Source organism: Gavialis gangeticus, unplaced genomic scaffold (assembly GCF_001723915.1).
Source record: "Gavialis gangeticus isolate Ggan-Ray unplaced genomic scaffold, GavGan_comp1, whole genome shotgun sequence".
NCBI lineage: Eukaryota > Metazoa > Chordata > Crocodylia > Gavialidae > Gavialis > Gavialis gangeticus.
The window spans coordinates 138,199,819-138,227,178 of NW_017729025.1; the positions used below are offsets into that span (position 1 = coordinate 138,199,819).

The 27,360-nt window shown below is 39.7% G+C and overlaps 1 protein-coding gene across 2 annotated transcripts in view; it reads left to right on the plus strand.

Moving 5' to 3' along the window:
- PDE3B (phosphodiesterase 3B) overlaps positions 1-27,360 on the plus strand; it is a 152,315-nt gene that overhangs the window by 17,047 nt on the left and 107,908 nt on the right. The gene's annotated exons all lie outside the window — the stretch shown is intronic.

A 27,360-nucleotide genomic window follows, 5' to 3' on the forward strand; every position in this document is an offset into this window, starting at 1 on the left:
CCCCCCCCCCCCCCCCCCGTGCTGGGCAGACCCAAATAGACTTCCTTACTCTTTTTGAGTAGGGAAGTCTACTTGGGGTTGAGGGAAATTCTGAAATTTACTTTGGATTTTATGATAAACACTTTGTGCAAATAGTTTTTTCCTTGCTGTGTGCTTCTGGGAGATTTATCGTAGCAATTCTTCTCCTCTTTCTGAGGTGTGGCAGTGACTGATACCCTTGCTCGCTTCAGGGATAGAGCTGGATGAAGAAAAGCCAGAAGCAGAAAGAAGGGTTTCTGTTTCTCCATTCATCCCCTTTCAGACGTCTCATTTGGGAGTTCATCTAGCTCTTTGTACAGCATACAGTTTCCTTCTCACATCCCAGTCTGCTTGTGCATGGAAACAAGGAGGTCAGGTAAAGCAGTAGATTCCCAATCCATATTTACTGGCAGCCATTATGACAGTTCCTTTCTGGCATTCTCTCTCACTTTTACTGGCTCAGCAAATGATATGCAGTGACAGGCAGTTGTTGGGAATTTCATCTTATTATCATGAGTTACTTGACTTTGAGAGAGAGATTTTTAAAAAGTTTTTACTCAATGTTTTGTTCAGAAAAAAAAGAAAGAATAGGTGTGTAGTTGAGCCAGAATCTAGCTAAGCTCATCGTAATTTTCAAAGTCTGTTTTTGGTGTCTGGTTAATCTAATTCCTGAAAATTGTTAGTTGAAACTTTTGTTTTGCTGTAAGGAAGCTGTGTTTGTAGTTCACTTCTGCCATGAATACTTCCTGTAGTATGCAATAACGGAAAATGGTTACTGATTCCATGTGGTGCTCTTCAATTCCTCCTGTTCTGTGAATTTTCACTAAGCTGATTATAATTTTTATCACTTGACATTTAGTTTGGTGGAGAGTAAACTTTTTTTTCGTGGTGTGGCACAAATTAGTCTCACACCTTTCCCAAGTGCCACACTTATCCCCTTTCCTTGCCTGATCTCCTGCTCTGCTTTCTGCTCCCAGTCCTGTGCTTTCTGCCTGTTTTTCTCCTTTGCATTTTGCTTCCTGCCCTGTTTGCTGCTGTGCTGCCTGTCCTCCCCCTAACTTGCTGCCTGCCACAGGCACAGAGGCTGCCTGTGCCAGTTGTAGTACTTTTACCACAGGTACACTTGATCTAGATAACCACTGTTTGGATGACTTGCTGGTGAAAGTTCATTTGTACCAATGTTTCTGTGTACTGTTTGGACCATTGAAGTGCTCATGTCTAATGATGTCCACATCAGTTTTCAGATAAATCCCTCTGATTTGTTTGAGAAACTGGCTCATTTAATGAATCTTCTATCAAACTAACTTCATTTTAGTTATTTATAAAGACAAGAATTCAAACCTCCAGTATTTCATCAGGAATTTTTCAACAATCATCATGTATTGGGCCTGTATCAGCAGGACTCGGTTCAGTTTTTCTCTGTGTGATAACATATCCCATAGTCTTCAAACTTTCTTTTCTTTCTTTTTTTTTAATATCTTTGGAGTTCCCAGAGTTAGAGGAGAGATTGTCTTGCATCCTTTGAGGAAATCTAGATCAAGGCAAATGGTTGTTAGTACAGAAGTCTGTTCTTTCTCCCTTAGTTCCCAAGGTCTCCCTCTAGATGCTACTTGCATAACAAATTGGCAACAGCTCCACACTTTTTAGCATTAGAATTGTTAGAGAAGAACAAAATAGCTTGCATATATGAGTAGAAGGGAGAGAACTTTTTGATTGTGGAGTAGAATTTTGTGAAAAAATAGCTTTTGTGAAAAAATTATCTAGAGGCAAATTGGGTGTAGGAAACTTAATAACTAAATCGGAACACTTGAACTTGTTAAAAAAAAATGGTGGTTCAGCTGTCTCTGGTCCTGTATACAAGTACAGTTGGCAATCAATCCTTGTTTTTTATTGATTGGAACCTCCTTTAGCCCAGGGCTTGGCAACATTTTTGCTCAATGGGCTGGAAAAACCCGGCTTGGATTTAAGGTAGGTTAACACTAGGGCCTTGTCACTACTGCAGCTGCTGCTTCTCCCCACTGTCTTCAGCAAGCAGGTAGCTCTCTGCCTGTGGCCCAGGCTGAAGACGCCCAGCTCCTGGCCATATCCAGTGGTTTCATAGGCTGAACCTGGCCTCTGGGCCACAGGTTGCTGACACTGCCCTAACACAGGGCCCTCTTGTATTCATGTTTCCAACAACTGAGTGTTTTGGCCTGCAAGCTGATACTTTTGTTTTCTTCATCTCCTAAGGCAGGGGTCAGCATGCATGCTGAGCATGGCACACAAGGCCATTTTGCTCAGCACACCACCGCCAGCCTGGGCTCTAAGCAGCTGCTGCCAGCCACAGAGCCCAAGCTGTTTCCAGCAGGTGGCTGGGAGGCTGTAAGCCCTGCTGCAAGCAGACTGGGCTCTGTGGGTTGGCTGCAGCTGGGAGGCTGCAAACAGCTGCTGCAGGCAGCATGTCAGCTCTCTGGCACCTTCCAAGGTAGACATTGTGGTTTTTTCGGCACTCGGGTCAAAAAATGTTGCCTACCCCTGTCCTAAGGCATGAGTGTTTTGGAGAGGTTGTAGGTTTCTTCCTTTTAATCTAGAAATTGTTCAATATCAATATGGAAAATTTGTGATGCACTCATAAGGACAAGACACTCTTTCTTGTTCAACAGGAATTTTGGAATTCCTATTCTGGATCAACTGATTGTGTGAGTACTGGGGCAGTATTGAGAACAAAATGGCTTATTTCTGCTACCTTTTTCACCCTTCCCCTGCGCTACAGCCTCCTCTACCTTTTACACCTTTGCACTTTTATAGATTCCTTTCATTTTAGTGTGCAGTCTCAATAACAATTCTATTCAACACATTGCCACCAACTCCATTTCCAGTGTTTGGAAGAGGCTTCTTCAGACTAAGTTTAAATGGCTTTCTCACTAGCAGTGTGTAGTGGCTGGACCAGTTAGTGAATGGGGGCAGGCAGGAGATGTTGGTCTCTGTAAACCTGATACGTATTTTTCCCAGATAAGATAGCTCTGAGGCTTGCATCAGTTTTCTTGGATCTGAGAAAAATGCATCTAATTTGAACAAACATGTTTCTTTTGTGCCTCAACTATTCCATAATATAAAGAAGCAGTTACACCTGTTGAAAATGTAATATCAAGAAGATGCACTCAGTTCATGGAAGAGCCATGGTAGAAACTGGTGGTCCAGAACATCCAACTATCTATTTTTCTTTTAAAATAGAAATCTCTATACGATCTTCACTGACATGTTGTTGTGAAGTCTTATCAGACAAGGGAAAGATGAATGAAAATGTTGAGTACTTTCCAAATTTTAAATATCATTAGTTCCAGTGAAATAACTTATTTTGGAAGGCAGCTCCTTGATGTTGTCTGTGCTCTGTAAATTTTAAAGACAGAATAAAGAGCCTCCTTCCAGCACCAAATCTCTAGGTTTAGAAAGTGTCTTCTGTGCTATACCTGTTGTCCAATGTGGGATTTAAAATATGCACTTGGTTTACAAATTCTGGTAAATAAAACATGGATTATATTTGTTTCCTAAAGAATACAAAATTAATGCATCTTAATCTGAAATGTTTTGAGTGGCCCTCGTAATGAGGATATTTCAGAAATAGTATTTAAACCGCTGAAACCAGGGAACTGTAAAATTTCAATTTGAAGCATACTGCTGACTTTATTTCAGCTAGATCTTTTGGGGAACTCTGAATCTGGGAACACAGTGTATGTTTCATATGCTGAAGTGCATAGAATAATTTCAGGATGAAAATGTAATAAATTATTTACTTTCTTGGAATGTATGACAGATCCCTGATTTTAAGTGCTTGTGACAGATGAGTTAACGGAACAAAATGGTTTTTGGGTTTTTTTTTTATTCCAGATGTTAGGGTTTCTTTTATCCCAGTTTATTTTAAACTATGTGCAATAGTTTATTTTAAAAATATTGGATATCTATTCATTAATTTTACTTGTCTCTGTTTTTGAGAAAACAAGAATTTATATGTGAAGTAGTGATATAAAAGATTTACTGAAACAACTGTTTTAGAGTAAGCTGTTTAGTAAAGGGTTAAACAGTGTTCTTGGTATGTTTCTTTGGCTGCTGAGTGAAACAGGATGCAGTGACTACATTGTCAGACTGCTGGTGTGAGTGCAAACAGATGAGGAAATGCTAGAGCAGGCACTCCAGCAACTTGGGCTGTTGCCTAGGAAACGGTTTGCGTCATACTTACCAGCAATTAGCTTACAGTTTTTATTTTTGATAGAAATGCAAGTTGAACTTGACTGCAGCAAAGAAAAAGACTGGCCTCAGCTCACTCTTAGTATGTGATTGTAGCTCTTACTTTGGTGCTTGTATGACTTTGTTTGTGAAATAAATGCCCTGATGAAATCTTTAAAAAAAAACAAAACAAAACAAAAAAACAACCCCCCCCCCAACTTTTTCCTTTTTTAATCTTTCCAGACAGTACTGTAAATGAGATTGATCCTAAGAAAATAGTAATATTAGAAACCCTGTTTTTATGAATAAAACATTTTTTTGCTCTAATAAGATACCACATCTCTAATTTCATTACATATTTTTATTCATAATTTACACTGCAGTATACTTGCATGTTATGAAATGTTAGAGGTTAAAATAATGGTTGTCTTAATGAACATTTACTTTTAAGGTATTTTGGGTACTCTTTTACATATATTAATTAGTAAAAACTCGTAATTTTAGGCGGGTCTACTAATTACTACTACTCGGAATTAGCTACGTTTGTATTATAATTCACTAACTGTTAGATTAGTTTGCATTAGATTTTTCCCCAAGTTTTTAACTTGTGTGTTTAGCAGTTAGTGTGAACCTGTTTTAAATTTTTGCGCACATTTTACTGTGAGGACTTCTGTTTAGCAAAAATACTTTTTGGGGGAGAAGAATGAAGTAATGGATTTCTAAACTGTGAGATTATGCTCTGTCACTCTTTGCATTTTCAGATGCTTATTTATAGCTTATAGTATTATAATAGTACGATAATAGATATAAAATTTTATGTAAATTTTAGAACTTTACAAACTAGCATAATTGCATTTCATAGTCTTAAAACATTAGTCTTGTTAATGCTAGCATTAATAAAAGACTAAATTATTACATTTTAAAACTTCAAGTCAGTTGCAAGAAGTTATATTAAAGTTGATCATATATTAGTATTTAGAAAATGTTATCCATGGAAAAATGAGACTTTCTTTCATACTTCAAGATGATGATTAAACATGTGACATTTACCAGATTAGGACAAAATTATTTTAAACAGCTAGAACAGGTGTTGACCTTGTTAATATCAGAATGTGAAAGGTTTTGACTAAAAGTGATTAAACAATTTGAATGCAGAGTTAATAAGCTCTCTGCTACTTATAGAAAAGGCATATTTTCTTCAAAATTCAAAGTACACTTTATCATGCTTCTATATGGTTTATTCATGGCGATTCAAGGGTGTTATTTTAAAAGAATTTGAAAAGTGTAGTGCATAATGGTCATCTGTGGGCAGAAAGCTATTGGGGTCATAAACTACCAATACTTATTGTGGTAATTGCTCTGAGCCTGGGCCAAACTTTCTCCACAGGACCCTTGCCGAATTTGCTGCGTAGGACTGAATATTCACAGGGACCAATGCAGTAAGTAAATCTGTTGCTTAGGTTATTCCTGCCCCATTTGTTTGTAGAAGTGGAAGGTCTGTAATGAATGAGGCAGAACATGGCTGGAAAAGAAAAAGATGGTTTTGCGGTAAAGCACTCAAGCCACAGAATTCCAGACTTACAATTGCCCGTGTAACCTTCATTTTTCCTGCTTGTGCATTCATCCTATGTACTGAATAAGGAAGCAAAAGACTGAAGGCATATGCATGACACAGGTGCAAAATGAAGGCTTTGAGAACTACAATAAATTAACACTTTCTAACTGTAAATGGTTGATTTTCAGCATACATAACTTCTTAAAGAATTCTTTTTATGCAAGTCTCTAGCTTTGTTTTAACATTCAAAAGGTAAAACCCAACTGTTAATATTAAATAACAGCTCCTACCATCATGAATCACCTGCAAGTTTTTTTATTATAGCACAGTTTTTAAAACAGGTTGACACTAATTGCTAAACACAGAAGTTCAGAAACTTGGGGAAAATCTAATGCAAGCTAATCTAATGATTAGTGAATTTTATAATATAAACCTAGCTAATTCTGAGTAGTAATTAGTAGACCCACCTAAACTTACTTCTAAAAATATATTAATTAGTAAAAACCAGTATCCCAAAAAAGCCTCAAAGTAATGTTCATTATGACAACCATCATTTTAATTTATAATACATCTTAACATGCAAGTGTACTGCAGAATAAATTCCCAGTAAAAATAAGTAATGAAATCAGAGATGTGATATCTTGTTAGAGCACATAGCACAGTTGTACAACAGAACTAAATACATTAGCTGGCATCGGGAGACCTATTGTCTCAGAATATAGGATGCGTCATGGAATGATATGCTGAGTTTGGGAAGGGGACCTTCCCTTAGTTCTGTTCTTATGCTGTTTTGATAATTGCTTTGGTAGTCTCCCAGTGTTTCTAGTGGGGAGCCAGGTTGGATTCAGTTTTTTAGAATGTTTGTATGAGATTTATTAATTAGGTTTGCTGACAAAATTTGCCCATGCAGTGCGAGTAAGAACAAGGAATTAATTTGGCCAGACCTGAACATCATTTCCTGGGACAAATGAAGATATTTAGAACAAGACTGTCCCTGCTAAATTTACAGAAGTCTTCAAAGATAAACAGTGAAAGTGTTGGAATGTCACAAAGTCCAAATAAACATTTCTAGTACAGAAAATTATTTATTCTAAATGTAGGGAATGCTACTTAGTTCTTTTATAATAATTTATTCTGCATAATATTGATGTTGTGGAGGGATCTTTCTCTAAGCTTCAGCCTCTGTTCCTGGAGAACTTAATTTAAGTACAGACAGTCAAAAAGGCCATGACTGAAATTCAGTCTCTGCAGGTTAGTCTAAGCTGCATATATTGAACCAATAAGCAAGGGAACAGAGGTTCACTTTTGACTCCAGAAACAGCTACATGCCTGCAGTGGCTCAGGCCAGAAGCTGGGTGGTGGGACTAGAGCACGTCTCTCAGTTTGGCTGGAGCAGACAGCTTCGGCCAAGGCTAGCCTGCCCACCCTGCAACGGTGGGGTTGTGGGGGAGGTGAAGGGCATCCTGGGATGCTGGGGAACTGTGAGTTAACTTGAATCTGTAGGGAATCTGGGAGAGAAGTTGAATAGACTGATTTAATCTAAATCAAGTCTGATACAATATCCATCCAGGTTTATCTTAAACCAGTTTTAGCTGTTCAGAAAGTGGCTTATGTACGCTGAACTTTTGTTGTGTTACAGATTTGAACTGGTTTCCAATCACTTCATACCGGTTTATGTGCAACTTCTAGCCCTAGCCCAAGTGAGAGAGATGTGGTCATTAGCTTCTTGTCTTTTTTTTTTTTTGCCTTGTGCAGACTACATGGAGTTTTGAAGGCATTTGGGCAGTATTTTCCCTATGGTTGGAAAGCTCTGCTTGCTAGAAGAGTTTCAGCCCTTCAAATTTCCTTTTTAATTTGAGAATTTTGTCCAGTCATGCGCTTAATATATGCTTTGTAAAGTTTGAAGCCCACCTAAAACCCCTCTCTGGTGGAGAGCCTTTTGCTTTGCTGACAGTTACTCTACCTCTGCTGAGTGGAGTAAGGACTTCTCTTGTCTGGCAGCTAGCTGAAGGCTGATGGAGATATACCAGCACCTGCTTTAAAAGCCTGCCACAGCCCATTCAGCAGCCTTTGGGGCATGCAGTACAGCAGTTGTAGTGGACTCACCAGAAGAACATGAGCGTGCATATTTTTTGGGTTGGTTTGGTGGTGGCAGTTGCTGGCTGCTGCCAGAACTTCCTGTCACCAGACCAGATAAGTATATGTGTGGCTTTGCACAGGAGGCTTGTGATCCAGGAGAATCATGTGAATTGCTTTTTAAAAAACAATTATAGAGAAATAATTTTCACCATATGTCCTGTAACTTGTGGGTTAATATTGTGGTGTTATGAAGCTAAAAACCACTTTTATTGCCAGGGACATGTTTTATTTCTTTTATGACCATTTACTATAAAGGTATTTTTTAAAAGTCAAATTCAGTAAGATAGACGTAGAAAAGAGTCATATAGTTGCTCTATTACAGACCTATTCTTGGGCAAAATATTTAAAAACGTCAGATATAACAATGGTTTAGCCAAATGTTTAAAAATAGAAGAAAAATATCAGGGAATTCAAAAAAAAGTTAATTTGGGGAGGGAGAGGGAGACTAGGTTTACAAGGAAAAGAGAAATCTTGGTAAAAAGAAAGCAAGCTTTAAGTACATTTAACTGCTTTCAGATTGAATTGAGATTTAAATCTAATCTAAACTAAAAAAGAACAGTCTTAGTTGAGTAGTAATTTACTTGATACAAATTTTTTTTTGACCTTCTGATTTTAAATCTTTGATCTGGTTAGGAGCTAACCAGAAGATGGAGTGGGAATACCATCTTTTGATTATATTAAAATCTGTACATTAGAAGAGCTTAGTTTTTCAGCCTTTGATTTGGTACCGTCTTGGGCAGGTGGAGAATCTGTTTTTGTCAGTTTCCTGTGAAGTATCAGGTGTACAGCACTTGTTGCTAATAAATACTAGATTCTTCTTCCTTTAATGGGCACCTGGTGTAACTGACCAGTGCAAGATCCTAACCCAGTTCAAGACAAAGGGTATAGCTACACTTGCAATTGCAGCATAATCAGTGGAGGGAAAATATTTGGGGAGACTCCAAAGGGCAGTCATTTTTTAGCCTTCTTCCCAAGATCAGGAAGAAACTTGTAGCCTCATGGCAACTCCACAGGTCTCCAGAGCCCCACTGCAAGAAATCAGTTTGGATCAGAGTCAGAGGAGAACAGGAAATGGATACAGTAACAGCCTTTGCCAAAGACTGCTTTTGGCAGCGAAGCTGAATGGGGATAAAGAATAACACTGACAAAGAAAGATGAGAACATTTCATGTCCTTCCCCCTCTAGGAATTGCATTCCTCAGTTGTCCACCCTTCTTTTGGAAATGGTAAAGGGGAAATCTTTGCGTCAAAAGGGATCCTGTGATGAAGATTTGTTTAGGTAACAAGATCACTATTCAAACTGAAATCTGGCTGTACACCTCACTTATCTGATAAAACTGTTATCTACGAAGTCAGAATTTTAAACAAAATAGAATTTCACAATGGTGAAATCATCTTTGGATATACTTCTTACAAACAAATGGTCTCTTTAGGATTTCCTTCCATGTTTGCCATGATCTAGTAGCTTCCTAGGGGACAAATCAAAGAAGAAATCGAATTTTATTGCAGCAGTGCACAAGTGCTGCAAGAGAGAGGAGCTAAAATTGCTTTCAGTAAGCAGAGCTACTGTCTTAGTGGTAGTGACTTCATTTTCTGGAGCTTCTATTTAGTTTAAGTAACTCATCTATAGTTTTCCCATTGGAAGGTAAATTTCTCTTATTCTTCTGAATTTCAGCAAGGTAAGGAGTAGTTGCTTGTTTGCTTTCCTACAGCCCCTTCATTAGACTTCTGTAAGTTTCTTGAGCAGCAGTTCTCAAGCTTTTTAGGGTCAAGACAGCCCTCAAAAATGCCAGCTCTTAGTTTTCACTCATTTTCTGACTGGAAAAAAAACGCATCTTTTTTTTTTTTTTTTTAATTGTGAAGAACTCCAAAAAATCATTTAAGGCAGATTTTTTTTTTTTTTATTATGATCAATTCTGATTTGAAGTTATTGGGCTTACCTTGTGAATCATGTTTGTACACCTAACCATGCTAATACTGTGTGGCATTCCATGGCACCCCTGAAAAGTTCTCAAGGCATCCCAGGATGCTGGTTGAGTATCACTGTTCTAGAGGTTCAGATATAAGCGCTATAAGGGTAGCCATCTGCACATGATTCATGTAATCCTTGAAGTCATTTTTGGAAGGCATTCTTCATGTGTAACATCTCAAAGAAGAAAACAATCATTGACAAGAATCAGTGTAGCCTTAATTACGATCCATAGGAAGCCTTTGAGAAGGAAAAACTATCCCAGGAAGAGGGAGTTCAGCCACCTGTAATCCTTCCTTTTTATCTGCGGAACAAGAAATGATTCTTTAGGCTAGGAACAGAAGTTGCACATAAACTGGTTTAAATAATCAAACTGGTTTAAACCTGTAACAGAACAGAAGTTCAGTGCACATAAACCAGTTTCAAAATGGCTGAAACTGGCTTAAGATAAACCTGGTTGAATATATCAGACTTAACTGATTTGGGTCAAACTGGCTTATGAAACTTCTGTCCCAGACTTGTTCCTGGTTTGAGTTAAATCACAGTCCCCCAGCATCCCAGCATACTTTCTATCCCTGTGCTGTGCTGTCTGCTCCAGCAGAGAAGGGTTGGGGTGTTGAGGGGGTGGGGGGGGAAGCAGGGACTGCCTGTCCATCCCCCCATAAAGCCATCTGGGGCCATGGGGTGGGGAGGGGAGGGTTAAACTTCCCTTCCCCCAAGTACAGAGGTGTCCTGCTTTGCTAAAAATTTACTGCTGTCTGTGATTGTGGACTACAAGTCCCAGAGGCACCTGGAACCAGGAAGGGGAAGGGATGAGCAATCCGGCAGAGTCCTGCTGTTGTGATTCTTGACTGCAAATCCCAGAGACCTCGGGGGCAAGCAGGAAGAGGAAGTGAACACACAGCTCATGCTGGCTGTGCACCAGAGAGCCATGCTGTAGTGCCTCCAAGGTTCTGGCCTGAGGTATTGCAGGTATGTGGCTGCATTTCCGGAATCAGAAGTGAATGTCTGTCCAGTTGTTTCTCAGTTTAATCTCTACAGTTTCGACTAACCTACAAAGACTGAATCGATTCAGTCTCAGGTTTTTTGACTGTCTGGACTTAGCCTTAAAGACTGTATTGGAAAGTACGTTCAGTGGGATAGAAATCGGGTTGATCAGGAAGACTTACATTTAGTATTTCCTAGTTCTTAGGTGATTTACAACATCATCTAGTTTTAGGGTTTTTTAATTATTTAATTTTTTTTAGTCTCAAGTCAAATTAACTTTTTAAATATAACTGAGACATACTGCAACAACTTTCACTCTATCACCTCTGGGTATCAGCAAAAATGTGAAAATTGATGTGTGAAAAAATTATGAGAATTTTTGGATGATTTTTCTTGGGGGGAGGGAAGCAATTTCTCCATTGAGTGGTTGTCTGTCTGTATGCACATCCCCAGTGTGGGTACGCTTGCACATCAACCAACTGGTCATATAATTTTTGCTTTAGCAGTACCTACAGGGCAAACTGTAGTGCTATGCCAACAGGATAATTTGCTTATTCTCTTGGCACAGTTTGTCAATTTGTTCTTTATTCTACCCTGGCTTGATGAAGTACCCTTGTCAGAGCATACTTAGAACCTGCAAACCTTCTCAAAGCCTTCTATTGGGAGAGTTTCTACAACTTATTAATATTCCCTGTAGTGTTCTGATTTATTGTTGCTGTTGCTTCTCTTACAAAAATCACATTTTTTTTTTTTCTTAGCTATTTTCTTTCTCTGTTGCAGATCATGCCTTTTCATGCCTCCCTCCCTCCCACTTCCTCCTTTTAGTGTTTATGGTGCTTGTAGTGCCACCATTGGAGTTCATCATCCTTGTCCTAGCTATTTTCTATGTCTTTCTCTTTCTTGATAGGAGCCTTTTTTTTTTTCCTTTTGAAGTGTCTTTTTGGCTTGTCCCTGTTCTCCAGTGTTAGGTGTACTCACTTCGTGATGGCGCTTTGTCTGAATTGGTTGGGAGTTAGATGCCTTTACTCTTCAGGCAAATCTTATTCTTGGAAAGTGCTCCATATGCAGGTTATTTACATACAGGAAGTGGAAAGGCTATGAAATGTGGCTGTTGTGGTTTTTTTTTTATGGAGAAGTCCATGGGGTCTGTCTCAGATACAGTCACCAGAGACTTGGATACTTGCATCTTCCAGCGCTCTGGGTTTGCTGAAGAACACATGCAAGTCTAATCTGATTCAGGTGGAGCCGTGTGGCATAGAACTGAGAGGCAGGGCTTTACAACTACTGTAGGACAATCCTTGATTTTTGCAGAATTAGACCTTGTAAGAACTGGGGATCATCCTCTGGAAAATTGGCTGCTTGAGAGGAAGGACTTAAACTGGTTCCTGGAAGTACACACATGATTGTCTTGATGCTTTTAAGAATCTGTCCAACTCTGGACACATCAACCATTGACTCAGCTTCTGTAATTGTTACAAATTAATTTTAACACTTGCCCTTTATTCTGATTAATATTTTGTTTATGATAGATACCACAGAAATATTTTAAAGCAACTGGCAGGTCCTTGTTTTGAGACAAGGGTCACCCTGGTTTTTAAACCAGGAAAGCAAACTCATAGGTGTGGTTGATGCAGTTCACAGCACACTTACGTATCTTGTAAAATGTAGCTTGTGTTCTTTTTAAATAGCCCATGTTAACAGTATTGCAACCTAATTTCATGTTGGCCAGTTGTAAATCCAAATTTTGCTGTTTTGATTCTCATAAATGATAAAGGCATGTACATTTCTCATTTGAGCTGTCCCAGATTCAGAATTTTCTTTAGTAAATAGATTGTTTCTTTTTCTTGCACAAAACTAATGCAGAATGACTTCTGGCTTATGTACAGTCCTATATGTGAATACATCAGTAACAGTAGTTTAAAAATGCAACTCTTGATGTATGGATCTGAGATCTATATTTAATATATTTAGGTTTAGCAGGACTTAATTTTTATTGCTAAATGTCAATCACTGTTGATTTCACCTTAGTACTTGCAGACCAAAAAAAAAAAATTTTCCACTAGTAATGATCAAAATTTGTAGAAAGGGGATGTGGGAAGAAGAAAAAATCTTGAATGAGGATAAGGAAATTTGGGACAGGCGATATGTGCATGCACATAGCTGCTGCAGGAGCTAGGGGCTGTGCTGGGATAGGGCATTGGGCTGTTGGCAGCCAGGGGCCTGGGCCTGACTGCTCGCTCTGCCCAGGTCCCAGCCAAGGATCAGGCACCAAACTTCTGCCTAGCCCAGCCTGGTCCCTGCATGGTCGGGGCAGGGTATGCAGAGGTGCCACTGGGGCACAGCTGCTGCCCTTGTGCTGCCTGGGGGGATAGGGGGCTGTCAAGTGGCTGATTTGCCCTTCTGCTGGTGCCTGCCAGGTGGGGCTTGCTTCCTGAGGGGCCACAAGGAGCTGCTTCGTGCCCTGGACTGGGTGGCCACTACCCCTCTGCACAGCATGGGGTGCAGGGAATTCTGTGACCCTTGACAGCCAGAAGTCCCCTGATAAGCCTCCTCCCTCAGCGAGCACTGCTGGCAATCGCAACCTGCAGCTCCTAGCCTAGCTCCTGCTCTGTGAGAGCGAAGGCTCCAGCCTGGTATGAATGTACTATCAAATGACTAGAATGATTTAAAGCAGGTTTGCTCTATGGATATTTACTTGTTATATTTTAACATGGGATTTTTATAAATTGTCTGCTTCCTCCATGCCTAATGTCCTGCAATCTGGAAAATTTTAATTAATAAAAAAACAAAGTCAATGCTTAAAAAGTAAACACTTTGTTTTTTAGCTGTCAAAACTACTTAAAAAAATAAAAATTGAATTCTGTCAAGCCTAAATATATTTTAGAATGGTCTTCCTTTAGCATTTCTATAAATATTCAGTATTGCATGATTCATTATCAGGGATCCTAGTTTTCCCTGATTTAAAAAAAATTGGAAATTCTCTGATTTTTAAACAAGCCCCAAATCCATGATTAAAATAAAAGCCTCCCTGCCCTGCTTGTGCCCTTCACTTCTTTTTCTCCCCAGCCCTACTGGTGCCCCTCACCCACAGCTCCTGCTCCCCCAGTCCAGCGCGCAGCCTTGTGCCATGGCCCCCACTGCAGCTGCAGCTGTAGCTGCACTTGCAGGGGTCGTGTTGCCAGGGCATTAAGGAGCTCTCAGCAGCAGCAAGCAGCTTTCCTGCATGGCCCCACTGTTCCCTGCAGCGTCAGGTTGCATACTGTAGGCTGTGGAGGCTCCAGGGGAGGGCAGCAGGGTGGGAGCCTGAGCCCACAGTGGGTAGTGTGCAGCTGCTGCCCCACATACAGTTTTGAGGGGCACAAGTCCCCCACTCTTGTGGGTGTGGATGAAGCAGTGGGGAACTGGCCCCACCCCTCCTGCCCCCCAGATGAGCCACCCACTGCCCCATCCTGCTCCCTGCCTGCATCCTGCTGCTGTGCATTGCAGCCCAGCCCCAGCCCCCTCCCTATGGGGGCCTGAATCCCCCTCACCACTTGCCTGCAGGAGCTGCTCTCCAGGCTGCCTGGCAGCCATGTGCATATCCCTGCCTGTCCCTTACAAGCTAGAACTCTGCCAGGCTGCAGAGAGTTCTTTACGAAAGTGCAAAATCTCTGTGTTTCTCCAGTAAAATGAGAAATTGCCTCTAGTAAAAAGTAGAATCCACAGTTTTCTCCGTTTTTCTGTGGGAACCAGAGAATCTGGATCACTGTTCATAATGAAGGGCATTTTTCCCCCCTAGGTTCCAAAGTATTTAATTATCTCTGAAACTGAAATACACTTTTGTTATTGTGTTAAGCAGTGTTAAACAAGCTGGCAATCCTTTGAATTTCAGCTTTTCATTTGACAGAGCAAATAATTTTACTTTTTCTTTCCATGTATTTTACATAAATGGTAAAGGTTTTTTATAGATGCTGGGTTTCCATAATCCTTTCACTGGAGTTGTGCAGCTGTCAGAATTCTACTGGAAGAATGAAGTTGCTTATATAGTGTTAGTGCAAATATGTGTGTAATGTGTATATACAGCTACTTATCCAAACATTTTCCTGTTCTCTGAATATCATGGTGTACTATTCTGCATATTTTGGTTTGGGCTATTTTAATCTGGTCTCTTATGCAGCATAGAAAGTGTGAGTTACACTCCCCTTTCAAGGAATAGGACATTGCACTGGTACTACAAGTTGATGAGTAGTTTAGCATTTAGTAATTCTAGAAACAAGCTTAACTAGGGGATGCGATCCAAGAGGAACTGAGTAACACATAGTTCACTGGAAAATCTGGTTATGCTTCCAAGCCTTTAGAATAGGCTGTAATATTATTTTTCTTTCATGACAAAAGGGCTATTTTGGGGGGTCATGACAATCACTTCTAAGAGCAATTTGATTGAAAAAATCCATGACCATGTGCGAATTAGAAAGGTACTGAAGAAAGCAGCAATGTTTTAATTGAATACTGGTCCTTATAAGACCAAAGAGTAGAGGAATTAGCTGATAAACCCACAATTTTGGAACCCTAAATAGAAGCAGAAGGTAAAAAGAAAGGATAGGACAAAAGGATTTCTTCTCAGTATTGTAAGCAGACCTTTGTGTTTGGTGTTCTGGTTCTTTGGTTAGGGCTGCAAGACTCTAAGTTTGAGAGATGAGTGAAGGTCATGATGAGTTGTGCAGATTGGGATGTGGTTGGATTGAAGGCTAGAAGATGAGCCTAGGGCTGGGAGTCAGCTGCACAGACTGGGATATAGTTTGTGTGAACTGCAAAGAGGTGAGTCCAATTTAGAAAATAGTGCCTGTGAGTATGGACACGAATACATTTTGATCACTTTTACTGTATTTATATTATGCCTAGCTTGTCCATGTGTAACAGTTATAACACAAGAGCTGCTGTCCTTTTGAAACGGTTCCAAATGTAAGCCTCAAGTAAGAGCTAGGAAGACCACCATGTATCAGGAGGAAACAGGACAGGGAGGGAAGCCAGCACCATCAGGAACAGGGGACCCAGAATTATAGAAGAAAGAATCCTAGTCATGCACCACCAGCCAGGATGGTTAACTCTAGATTGACTTGATTCCTGCTGACAAGGGTTACTCCAAATGTCTGGGAGCACCTTACAGCTGCCAGTTTTTAAGGGAAGCACTCTGTAGACAACTGGCTGCCATTCACAGTATTTCTTGTTGGTTTTAGCTGAGGCAGTCAGCTGGCTTTGGCTAGAGGTATGCACCCTGACAAGGGTGGGTAGAAACATTCTTATCTTATTTCTGTTTCATTAATAGCCAGAAAATTGGAGGCTTAATCAGTAGTACTTGTGATTTTTTTTTTCTTCCACCCCCCTTCCCCAATTCTTTCTGCTAGCACATTTTTGGATGTGCTATATTTTTTTTTCCTATTTTGTTAGGAAAAGGAATTCAGAAAGGAATTGGTTATTATCTAAGGTACCTCAACAAAGCACATGCGTTGCTAGCTGATGAGTTAGATTTATAGGCTCAGGCTGAGTTGAGAGACTCTGGATTTAGAGTATTTTCTAAGTTAGGTGTGCCGCTTTCCCTTCTCCACAAATTCTTTTGGTGTCTTTGACAGAAACAACCTGAACAAAAAATATTGAAAAGCAGCCTACATCTTACACAAAGTTGTGCTGGGAACCAAGACCCAAAAGAGAGCCTTGAAGAACAGGATTTACAGATGAGAAATTTTCTTGCTTACACCTGAGAAATGTTTATGCTTAGTGCTTCAACTCTGACAGAATCTCTGTCTAAATACATTTCTTTACCATGTGTGATGCACTTGCTTCTGGTCTCCTCTACCTATCATGAGTTTTTAAAAACCATGATCTTTTTGTCCAATTCTGTGAGAGCATGCTGTATATTCCTACTCAGAGGATGTACCAATTATGCAACCTGGATGGTGAAATCTCCTGGTTGCATTACATGTTGATGCACTATTGCAGGGGTGGGCAAAGTGCGGGCTGCATGCAGTCTGCCAGGCCATTCTATCTGGGCCGTAGGGCCCCTAAAGAAATTTAGAAAATTAATGTTTATCTGCCCCTGGCTGCCTGTCATGCAGCCCTCAATGGCTTGCCAAAACTCAGTAAATGGCCCTCTGCCTGAAATCATTGCCTGCCCCTGCGCTATTGTATTCCTGCCATCCTTCTCATGGTTCCTAAGCATTCTAAAACTGAAGTCATAAAAGCAAATGGACCATCCTTGTCGTTTTCAGCCACTATAAAGAAAGACTAGGCTTCTTGCTAGCTTGCGCAAAACTGGATTTATTGTTCAACCTGTTTCAGAAGTTCATTTTTTAGCATATTAGATTTTGAGCCAATCTGGTGACACAGGCCCATGGATTCTACATTGGAATATAAGCAGAAGAGGGCAGGATTTAAGATTTGCACCTGTTCTCTGTCTGTTCCTTGGTTTAGACACCCGTGGTCAGTGTCTGTCTTGCTTTGACGTATGCTGCTATCTACAGAAGGGCTTCATAAGCGGTGCCTTCATCTCAAGACTACATAGGGCTGTCAGGCTTCAGTCTTCACTGCTACAAGAGATGCTAGCTAAAGCCTACAGCTTCAAGCCAATAAGATCTATAAATATGGATTATAGCCCCACTCAACCAGGGTTACAATGCATCCCAAGCCCTCTTGATAGTACTGGCCTCATTCAGAGGAGCAAAAATTATGTTTAGAAGCACTGTCTTGTTGGGTCAATTCCAAGATCCTATTTGGAATCCAGACCAAAATCAATGGGTCATATCAAGAGCAAAATCTGAACAAAGAGTCCTATCCCTATCACAGTAAGCATACCTGTTGTAATAACAATACCTGAAAAGATAGTGGGGTTCACTTTATATTCACCTGAGCCTACTACATCCATTGTTTCAGTGATGGCTTTGATTTGCAGTTGGATCATGCTCGGATGTGAAAGCTTTTCTAGTTCAAGGATCCTCGTGGCAAAATAGAGAGAAATAAGGGAAACTGCCACATGGTGGTGTCCTTTTTTCTTTTCACTTTGGAAAACAGAATGTCTTCTATCATCAAACCCTTATAATTAGAGCACTTTCCCCTTGGGATTGCATTCCCTTTCTTTAGAAAAACTAGATTTGTCTTGCATACTGTTTTTTGGGACTGCCACCAAAGGAATTTATTTACATACATGTTCAAATGGAAACCTCACATGCTTAAAGCGACGATTAAAATGTGGAAAGTTTTGATCTGTGAGCCGCTCTTCGCTGATGGTGCTTTGCTAATAGGCTATACAGAGAGTGACTCTTAAAGCCTCATGCTGTCCAAGAGTCTGGTCTTGCACTCGGCATCAAGATGACCAGTGTTATGGGCCAGCACACTGGTTCACCACCAGTGGTCACAAGAAGTGAAAATGCATTAGATGTTCTAAGTAAATGTGCATACTTTGGCTCTGTTACCAACAACCTGTCACTTGAGGCTAAACTGAAGACTTACATTGGCAAAGCATCAAGTATCATGAGCATGCTGAGCAAACAAATGTGGGACAACAGCAATTTGACTGTTAAGACCAAGGTCTAAGCATATCGTTTTGCATCATCAACACCCTTTTGTATGGCAGTGAATCCTGGACCATATACTTGACAGCTTCCACTTAAATTGCCTTTGCCACATTGGACAAAATTGCCCATACTGAGGTTCTGGAATGCACCAACATCCAAGCATCCATTCCCTTCTCTTCTCTTTTCAGCAGCATTGACTTTGGCTTGGTCACATGCAGAGAACGGGTGATGGCCATGTACCCGAGGAACTCTTGCAGGGAGAACTCTTATAGGAAGACCACATGGGCATCCTTATCTCTGTTTCAAAGATGCTTTCAAGAGAGAGATGAAGGCAGTGAACATTGAGCCAAATTACTGAGAGAAGATTGCTGAGGACTGAAACGTTTGGAAACAATCTAAATGTGGAATGAAGACTTCTGAGGAAAGAAGAGCCCAACAGGCAGAGGACAGAAGAAACCTCAGGAAGAACCCTGCACCACTTTGAGGACTGTTAGATATGAACTCCACGTGTGATAAGTACAGAAAGGTTGTCATTCGACAGTTGGGCTGTGCCTGCCACATACGCAGATGTTCAATGAGCTGATGCCTCACTTAGTGCAAATGTATTGTCTTGCAAGACCGACACAGATGCCTGTCTGTCTGTCTGTCTATCTTGCATACTGTTTACCAAAGGCGGTAGTGACTAGTACTCAAGCTGCTCGGACAATGGCAAGGTAATGCCCAGGTCCAGCCAAACAACTTTCCTTCTTGACTGGACTGGGTACATCTAAATAATGTTTTAGAGATATTTGATCCTTACCAAATAGACAAAGTTAGAAGGTTTAATTAGTTGTAATTTGGATTTCCAATTTTCTTTCCAGTTACTCATTAGGTTTTTATGATAAACATTTTAATACAGGATACTGGCAAGAATGATGACACATACTAGAGGAACTAGATGGTTTTATTGAAGTTTGTCAAGGTTAGGAGTGGCCAACCTGTGGCTCAGGTGTCACAAGTGGCACAGCATCCTTGTGTGTGGCATGTGGCAGATTAGAGAAGGCACAAGTAGCACACGGGCAGAGCAGGCAGGAAGCAAAAAGTAGAGCATCAGATCAAGTAGGGAGCAGAAAGCAGAGCAGCAAATTGTGTAGGGGGAGGGGATTAGAGTGGCACTGGGGGAAGATGTGGGGTTAACTTGTGGCACACCTGCCACAAATTAGTCTAGATAGTCCAATGATACAGATGCTAGACAAACCAATACAGAAGAGAACAAATTGGTTGCATTGGATTTGAAGCATGTAGAACAACTTTTCTAGTTCCTGGAAAGGTAGCAACACTACTAATTCAGGACATGTATTCCAAGGAAGAAGTTGAGGGATGTACCAGATGCCAGGAAACTCCCCTAGAGTAAGGCTAGTCAGTGCTGGCAGGTGGTGTCTCACCCGTCTCTTGTTCAGATGCCATTCTGTTTCAGAACTAGTTTGGCAGAATGTCCTCAACACTGAGAACTGCTTCAGGAAGGATCCAAAAAGGATTCTGCCTTTAGACAGGATTTAGAGGAATCCTGCCTTTAAATACTTCATTGTCCCAAAAGCAGAAACCCTCTATCATACACCTATCAAACTCCAAGGAGTTTTCCTTTCTTCATGTGTCTCATACCCAAATTGCCAGTGGTGTCTGCCAGAGAGCAGAAAGGTGATAAATGCCTTCTATTCTTTCTGATGGAGAAAGGAAAAAATTTGATGGCCTGGGTGAGAAGTTTTTCTCTTTGGCATTCATTGGCCATTAAGAGTATATAATTACAAAGTAGTAATGTCCAGATACCAATACCCTTTGGGAGATGGCCATATCCACTAAGTCCATCTGTTTACCAGATCTTTTAGGATATGTTTTAAGTAGGGATCCATCATCATGTCATCTTTCTAGCCACATCCATACTTCCAACTAGAGTGCCATCCCTGTGTCCAAACTGAAAAGGTTTTTGGTATTGTTTCCTGGATAGACTGCCAAAAAGTTTAATTTGCCTTAACAGTTTAATCTGCCTTCATTTTTAACATCTGTCCTTGGGCGGTGGTGTTGCTTAGAGGATTATGCATTTCTCACTGTTAGATTACATTTTATATTTCTATGACTTGGCCTGGCTAAAGCAAAGGACAGCATGTGAGGACTTAGTCAGCTCAAAGGAAGGAAACTACTACTGTCTGCCTTTGGGAGGGTTAAATTCTAGATAAAAACATAGCAGCTACGTGACCAGCAGATATCTTTGCTTCCAGCCTCTGAAGTGTGTTTTTCTTTTTCTCTTATTTATCTCTCATTTCTCTGACTCAGCAAGGGCCTGAACATTTGGGTATAAAAAAGATGCATACAATGTATAGTTCTGTACTAACTTGCATAAGACTCTTGTAAGTTTCCTCCAGGGGAAAAAAAATAAAACCAGCAGTAAAAATAGGTTGGCATCATTCATGTGTGTGCAGTTATTCTAGATTAGCTGTTTGGTAAATGTAGATGGGCTATTACTTGCTCACCTGTCACCTGGTGATGAGGCTCTATATGATGCACCCTACAAATGATGGAACAAAGTGTCATGGTAAGATCAGCAGCTTTATTCAGTTGTCTCAAAGTTGTCTGCATGACTCCCAACTAGCGACAAGCAAAGCAGGACTCCATATAAATATGTTCTTTAAAGGAATATTTACATCTTACTATCTTATGGACAGGCTTTTTTTTCCATTTTGCATGAAGATAGTCTTTTTTTTTTTTTTTTTTTTAAATTCTGCCATCTGATATGCCTCATGTGTCTCTGCTAGGTTGGTGACAGAAATACACTGGCTGAAAAGAACAAGGAACTTACTGGAACTTAAAAGATGGTGATAGTTTCCTGGACAGTTCTTTCTGTCAGGGCATGATAAAGAAAAAAAGCTGAAACATATGCAAAATTACAGTTTCTAAAGTATTTTGGATTCAAGTTGAATCGGAGGCCTAGGCTGAAATTGAATAGAGTCATGCACAAGGTTTCTTAGAGGAATATTAACGGAAAGTTAAAATGGCTTATTTACCTATCTAATATCCTATAAATTTGCCAAATATATGCCATCCACTGCTATTCCTATGTCCAGCCTTCTCCCCAGCTTAATTCTAGCAAAATTGCTGCTGCTTTTTCCTCCTTCATTCTGCCTGGGTGCCAAAAGGAGGATCGCTGTAGTGTTAAACACCACAGTGCCCCCAACTGCTGTTAGGAAAAATTTCAGGGAAAAATCTGCTTGCTTTTGGCAGATGTCTGGCACAGGTGTAATCTTTTTGAGAAATTAGTTATAGCTTCTGACAAATAATCTCTGAGCCCATGTAGGCTACATTCCCCGCCCCCCCCGGGGCTTTATCATTTATGCAGATTTGGCTGGATTTTCTTGAGGATTCTCATGGCCAATACCTGACAACAGACCCTGTTTCCCCCCCACCCCCAGCCCCCCTTCTAAAATTTGAAGCACCAAGATTTTCAATGAAACCATTTTTAAATAGTTTACCTTTTGGCAAAACCATCAGCCTTTTTCTCAACATTTTTTTTTTCCCCTCAGAAATGGCTGAATAGTTATTTCCCCTCAAATTTAAGGGGGAAAATCAGCATAAAATGTCATTACAAATGGCTTACAGCTTGTTTAAGGTATAAGCTACTGAGGATAGGGTACTATAATGGAAGTGGTAGGGACCCCTTAATCACAGGCTTTCCTACTACTTCCACCTGTAAAGTTATATAATTCTCATTCATTCACATTCTCACTAGTTAGAAAAACTGCATAGCTTTAAATGTCAGCATTTAGCTTTTCTATACTTCATTTATATGGCAGACCTTACATTAAGTGAACAATCTGTCGTGACACCAGTACAATTTTTAAATTGTTTTTTATTGTTGAAGTATTTGGAAGCAAGTTTGCTTCTCTATTTTCTGAAGAAGCAGGACTAGGCCCATGAAATGCTAAGCATTTTAAATGTCTCCCTGTTTAGAAAACAGTGGCAGGATTAGGATTTCTACTGCTGCAGGTTGTTTTGTGAGATCTTTTGTTTCTGGTTCCTGCTGTGAGAGTAGCAGGTCTTTGTGCCTGTAACTAGTTACTTAGTTGAAATTTATTGCTGGATTTGAATTTATGTTTACATATTAAACAGGAATGAAAGAAGCTGAAAGCTCACATTCCAAAACTGATGACTTTCTTCTTTAGAAAAAATAATTATTACAAAAATGGAAAAAAGTTTATTGCATTAGTCATGTTGGAGCAATTTGAGAGAGATTTAGACAGATCAACATTCTCTGGAAAGCTAATGAAGCTTTTAGAAAAGATCTTTTGTAGTTTTAGTTAGTAATTTTGTAATTATGTCCCTGAAGTTGTGGTTACCCCTGCATACTGTTATGCTTTTTTCAGTTGTAAACACAGTTTCAGCAATACTACTTCTGCACCAAATGCGGTTCCTAAGCGACTGCTGACGTCAGTTGATGCTGCACAAGAAGGTTTGTATGTTTATTTGCTGTGGGAAGACTGTTGGAAAAGGCGAAATTATGAAGCTTGATTAGTCCAAAGAGATTTGTTCTTTATATAAACATACACACTACTTGTCAAGCTTTTCTTTTTTGTTTTATTTTAAATATATTTTTGTATTTTCCATTGTCTGAACCCAGTTGTTTAGTAACTAAGCTTTGGTTAGAAGAAAACCATGATAAAAAAAAGGGTTTTTTTGATTTTCTTGTTATCTTTTTAAAAGATTGCTTTTTTTATCCCCTCTTGTATAACACCAAATGATGATTTAAAAGGAACATAAATGTTACAGGGAAGAACGTTTACATGCTTACTATTTATAATTTTCAAATCTTGGCCATATTTTGCAAGTAAAATAGGGATATACATTCTCATTCAAGTGGGATGTTTTATTATAAAGTGAGCAACTTTATTCTGAAGGAATAAAACAAGCAAGTTTGGAAAACTTAATAGAGTTAATTGGTAGGTATGCTTTTGTACTAAAGGAATTGGAACAAAGCTGGTTTAATCTTTATAAATTTGTCCTTGATGGTGATTTTCTTTTTAAACTGTTGGTTTTGAAAGTCTTCTTTTTTGCAAACTTGGTTGTTGGGACATTTAAAGAAAGTTAGTGATTAGAGCTTCCCATCACAAAAAGAGATGCATCAGATGAGTTTACTTACGTGTGTAAATAGTAACAAAATAGGTTTAGTGTCAAAAGCAGAATATGTAGGTAGTTGTAAAATAGAATAAATCCTTGATGCATGTTTTTATTAGTTTGACTTGCTCATTCAGAAAAAAATAACTTTAAATCTTTAATTTTAGCATTCTTAGATCAGTGACTTGTTTAAAACATATTGTACAAATGCTCTAATGCAGCATTTTAACCACTGCATAAATTATCCCCGTCTTAAAAGACCAACATTATTTTCTCTTGGGAGACCATGTTTTCTGTATCCTATAATGAATGGAATTACTTCCTAAGTTTAAATATTGCGTATCATTCATTTTGTGTATGGGCAGATTCTGCCAGAAAAAACAGTTTTACATGGAACAGTTACGTATGTTAGGAATACGCTTGGCAATATTTTATAAAAATACTCTGCCCTGCATTCTGTGATGCATCTGCATCAGTGGTGTTCAACATCTGGCCTGCAGAGCCATGTAATCTGGCCTATGGGCTCCTTTTGGCTCCAGAAATTTGGTGGCATGGGAGCAGTAGTAGCATGAAATGCTCCCAGAACTGCAGCAGTTAACACTGCTGCTGTTTTCTTTGCTACCACATTTCACAACTCGTGGGATGTGCCAGGGTCTGGATGGACTGTGCTGGCAAATGGTTACTCAGTAGCCAAATCCAGTGTGCAGGGTTGTACCTAATTGGAAATGGGGCACAGGGTTGTGCTGCTGTGCCACATCACACCCATGGACCAACCCCACATGCCACTCTGGCCCATAGACAGACATTTTGTGGCTCATGTGGCCGTCAAGTTGAGTACCATCATTCTACACAAATATTTCAGCCATGTAGAACTGAGCCTATGTTTATAAGAAAATTACATTTGTACAAAGAAAAATGTAAAGCCAAGCTTTGGAAAATAAAACTTGTCACCATGGTGTTTTTACAGTGGTCATATAAGGAATTACTTGCTTGGGTATATGTTTGAATCTGTGCATTTCTCCCAAATCAGGTGATTCTGTTGCTTATAATCATAAAAAGGAAAATTAAATAGCTGTTAAATGACTGCCTCTGATCTATTTGACCAGTTTTTGAGCCTCATAGTCATCCATTGCTGTTTTAACAATTCTTTTCACTTACCTTTTGCTGTTTGGAAGCACAAGTAGGAAAACAAGCTAGCCGATTGACAGTATTAATTGGAAATGGTGAAACTGGCTACACAAAATGGTGCCAAATTTACAAAGTGAACAACCTGGAAACTTTTTTCCTGTGTTATTTTCAGGCCTGAGGGCTTTCTCCCCTGAAGAGGGCTGGCACCTGAAATGTCATGTCCATCATCTTGGGTTCCTCTGGCAAACATAAGTTGGCACCTGTGTCTTATTTATGTACCAGTACAGTGATACCATAAGTGGAGTCTGGCTGAATGACTAGAGCTTGGAAGATACAGTGGACTGACTATTCAGTATTTTAACAGTTCTAAAAGTTAGTTAATGAAGAACCTGCTTGCATAGAGTTTGGAAAACCATGGGGCATAGATGAGAATTTTTGCATCTTGCTGATGTTACCAACGTTATGATTGACGAAGGTTTAAAACTTTTTCATTTACTTAGCTTTTTGTGGGTGTGTTTAACCTTTCTTTTGCATTTTGTAAGAAGTATTAGTGCTCTCATATTTGGGATGTTAATCCTTAATAATGGCTATTTTACATTTCAAGGCTATTCATTTTTGTTTTGTTTCTTGTGTTTTTTCTCTTGTAATTTATTTTAAACATGCATCAAGCTTTTTACTTTTCCAGGGCCACAGCACCTGTTAATGGTTACCTTTTTGAATACTATGAACCTGTAATTGTGTCTTCAGATGAGAGAAAACCAATCATTCATCATTCAGTTTGGAAGGCTCTGTAACCTTTTCTGCTATAGTATTGTGTGTTTCTGATCATACAGAAATCACAAAAGGGTGGTGTAGTAATCTAAAAAATGATGGCCCTCTCTGTAAATTACACAAGAAAAGTTCCCCCCCCTTTTTTTATACCACTTAGTGTGCTGGCCAGCATCCCTGATCAGTGGCAGGTGTTGGAAGGAAGGAGTTAGGAAACAGCAGCAAACAATTTATCTGGAAACAGTTACCATACCTTATTCGAAAACGTGTATAGGAGAAGATACGCCCCTTATTTTGGAAAGGCAGAATGAAGAGAAAAAAATTTCCTTGTATTAAGTAGCAGAGTAGCAGCAGCTATAGGAAGCTGAACCTGCTCATTGTTCTGCTCTCTGGACTGCATGCAAAATTACTTTCTCTTTTGCCAGCAGAAGAGTAAAGAGCAGAAACTACTGTTACCATATTTCCTTGTTTATATTATGCATCTCAATTTCTAGTAGCTGTTTTTTGGAAATAAATTGTACATTGCATGTGAGAGAAGATGGTAATTTAAATATTGCAGTAAGTTAACACAAGTCTTTCAATACAGTATTTTTATGCGTGTTAATTGCCTGTTTTCTTAGGCGGCAGGGGGAATTATTCCATGTAATTCAGTGCTGCTCGTATCCTGATGTGTAACAGCAAATTAAAATATTGGTTTTAGGTAACTTAGAGAAAATATCAAGGTTCCAGAATTCATGGCTTTATATACCTTTAGAGCAAGCTTATTGTAGTAATATATGATGCAATCTTATTTTTAGATTATTACCAATTTATTTTTAGATTATTACCAACTTTCAGATCCATGCTGTAGGAAGATTGTAGTCTTAACAGAATTGTAAGACTGTAGTTTTAAACTCCAAAGACAGGGAGCAAGGTGTTAGTTCTATACTGTAGTATCAGAGAGCCGTAAGAGTTCGAGTGAATTTATAAGAAAATGGAGGCAGGGAAACAGCTATGTTTTGGGCACTAGGTGGCTTGCTTGGGATTTCTGCAGGTATATTTGTGCTACATTTCCTTGCCCAGGCTTAGAAATGTGCATAGTTCTATAAAGCTGCTGATTGTGCCAAGGGTTATCCTGTCTGGAACTCATCCAAAAATCAACCATCCCATAAAGGCGTCAGATTCCATCTTTGCACTCAGTGAAATGGGCAGCACTTCTTTGTGTCACTTGTCAACAACTTTTAACATTGTAAGTTTTATGATCCAGTTTTGGTTTTCCCAGTCCATTGCTTCTGCATATCATAATCACAAAATACTTCTAATTTCCTTGGTACATTACCATTTTGACAATTTCAAGTTTTTGGGGGTTTTTTTGTTTTTTTTAAAGTACAACTGTTTTATTTGATAAGTACAGGTTCAGATTCCCTACTTTTTCAATGGCTAAGACAAAGCACAGGCTTTTATTATGTTAGATGTATTTCCCCATTTTTGTAGAACATCTAGTATGGTGGCATAAATGGTAAGCAAACAGATGTCCCTATTGTCATATCACATCGGTGGCTGAGATGAAAGGTAGTGTAAAATAGTGCCTCTCTTGCAGTGGATGTCCATTTGCGCTGTGGTGGGAGGGTGTGGGCACGTGAGCAACCCAGAGCTGCCTGCGCTCTCCCATTCCCCACAGGCAGGTGTTCTGGGGGCTTGAGAGGCTTGATTCTGTGCACCCCAGAAATTCCTGTGTGTGATTGGGCCCCTTCACCCTTCTCCAGGGTTTTCCTCATTTACAGAGACCTAACCTATGATCTCCAGGGACGTGTCTTTGTAAGGGGAGGCAATCCTGTGAAAGTCCCAGCGTGGCCCTGTGTCTCCCCATGCTGGGTCTAGCGCAGACCCATGGTTCACATGGAGGCATGGGTTGATACAGGTCCT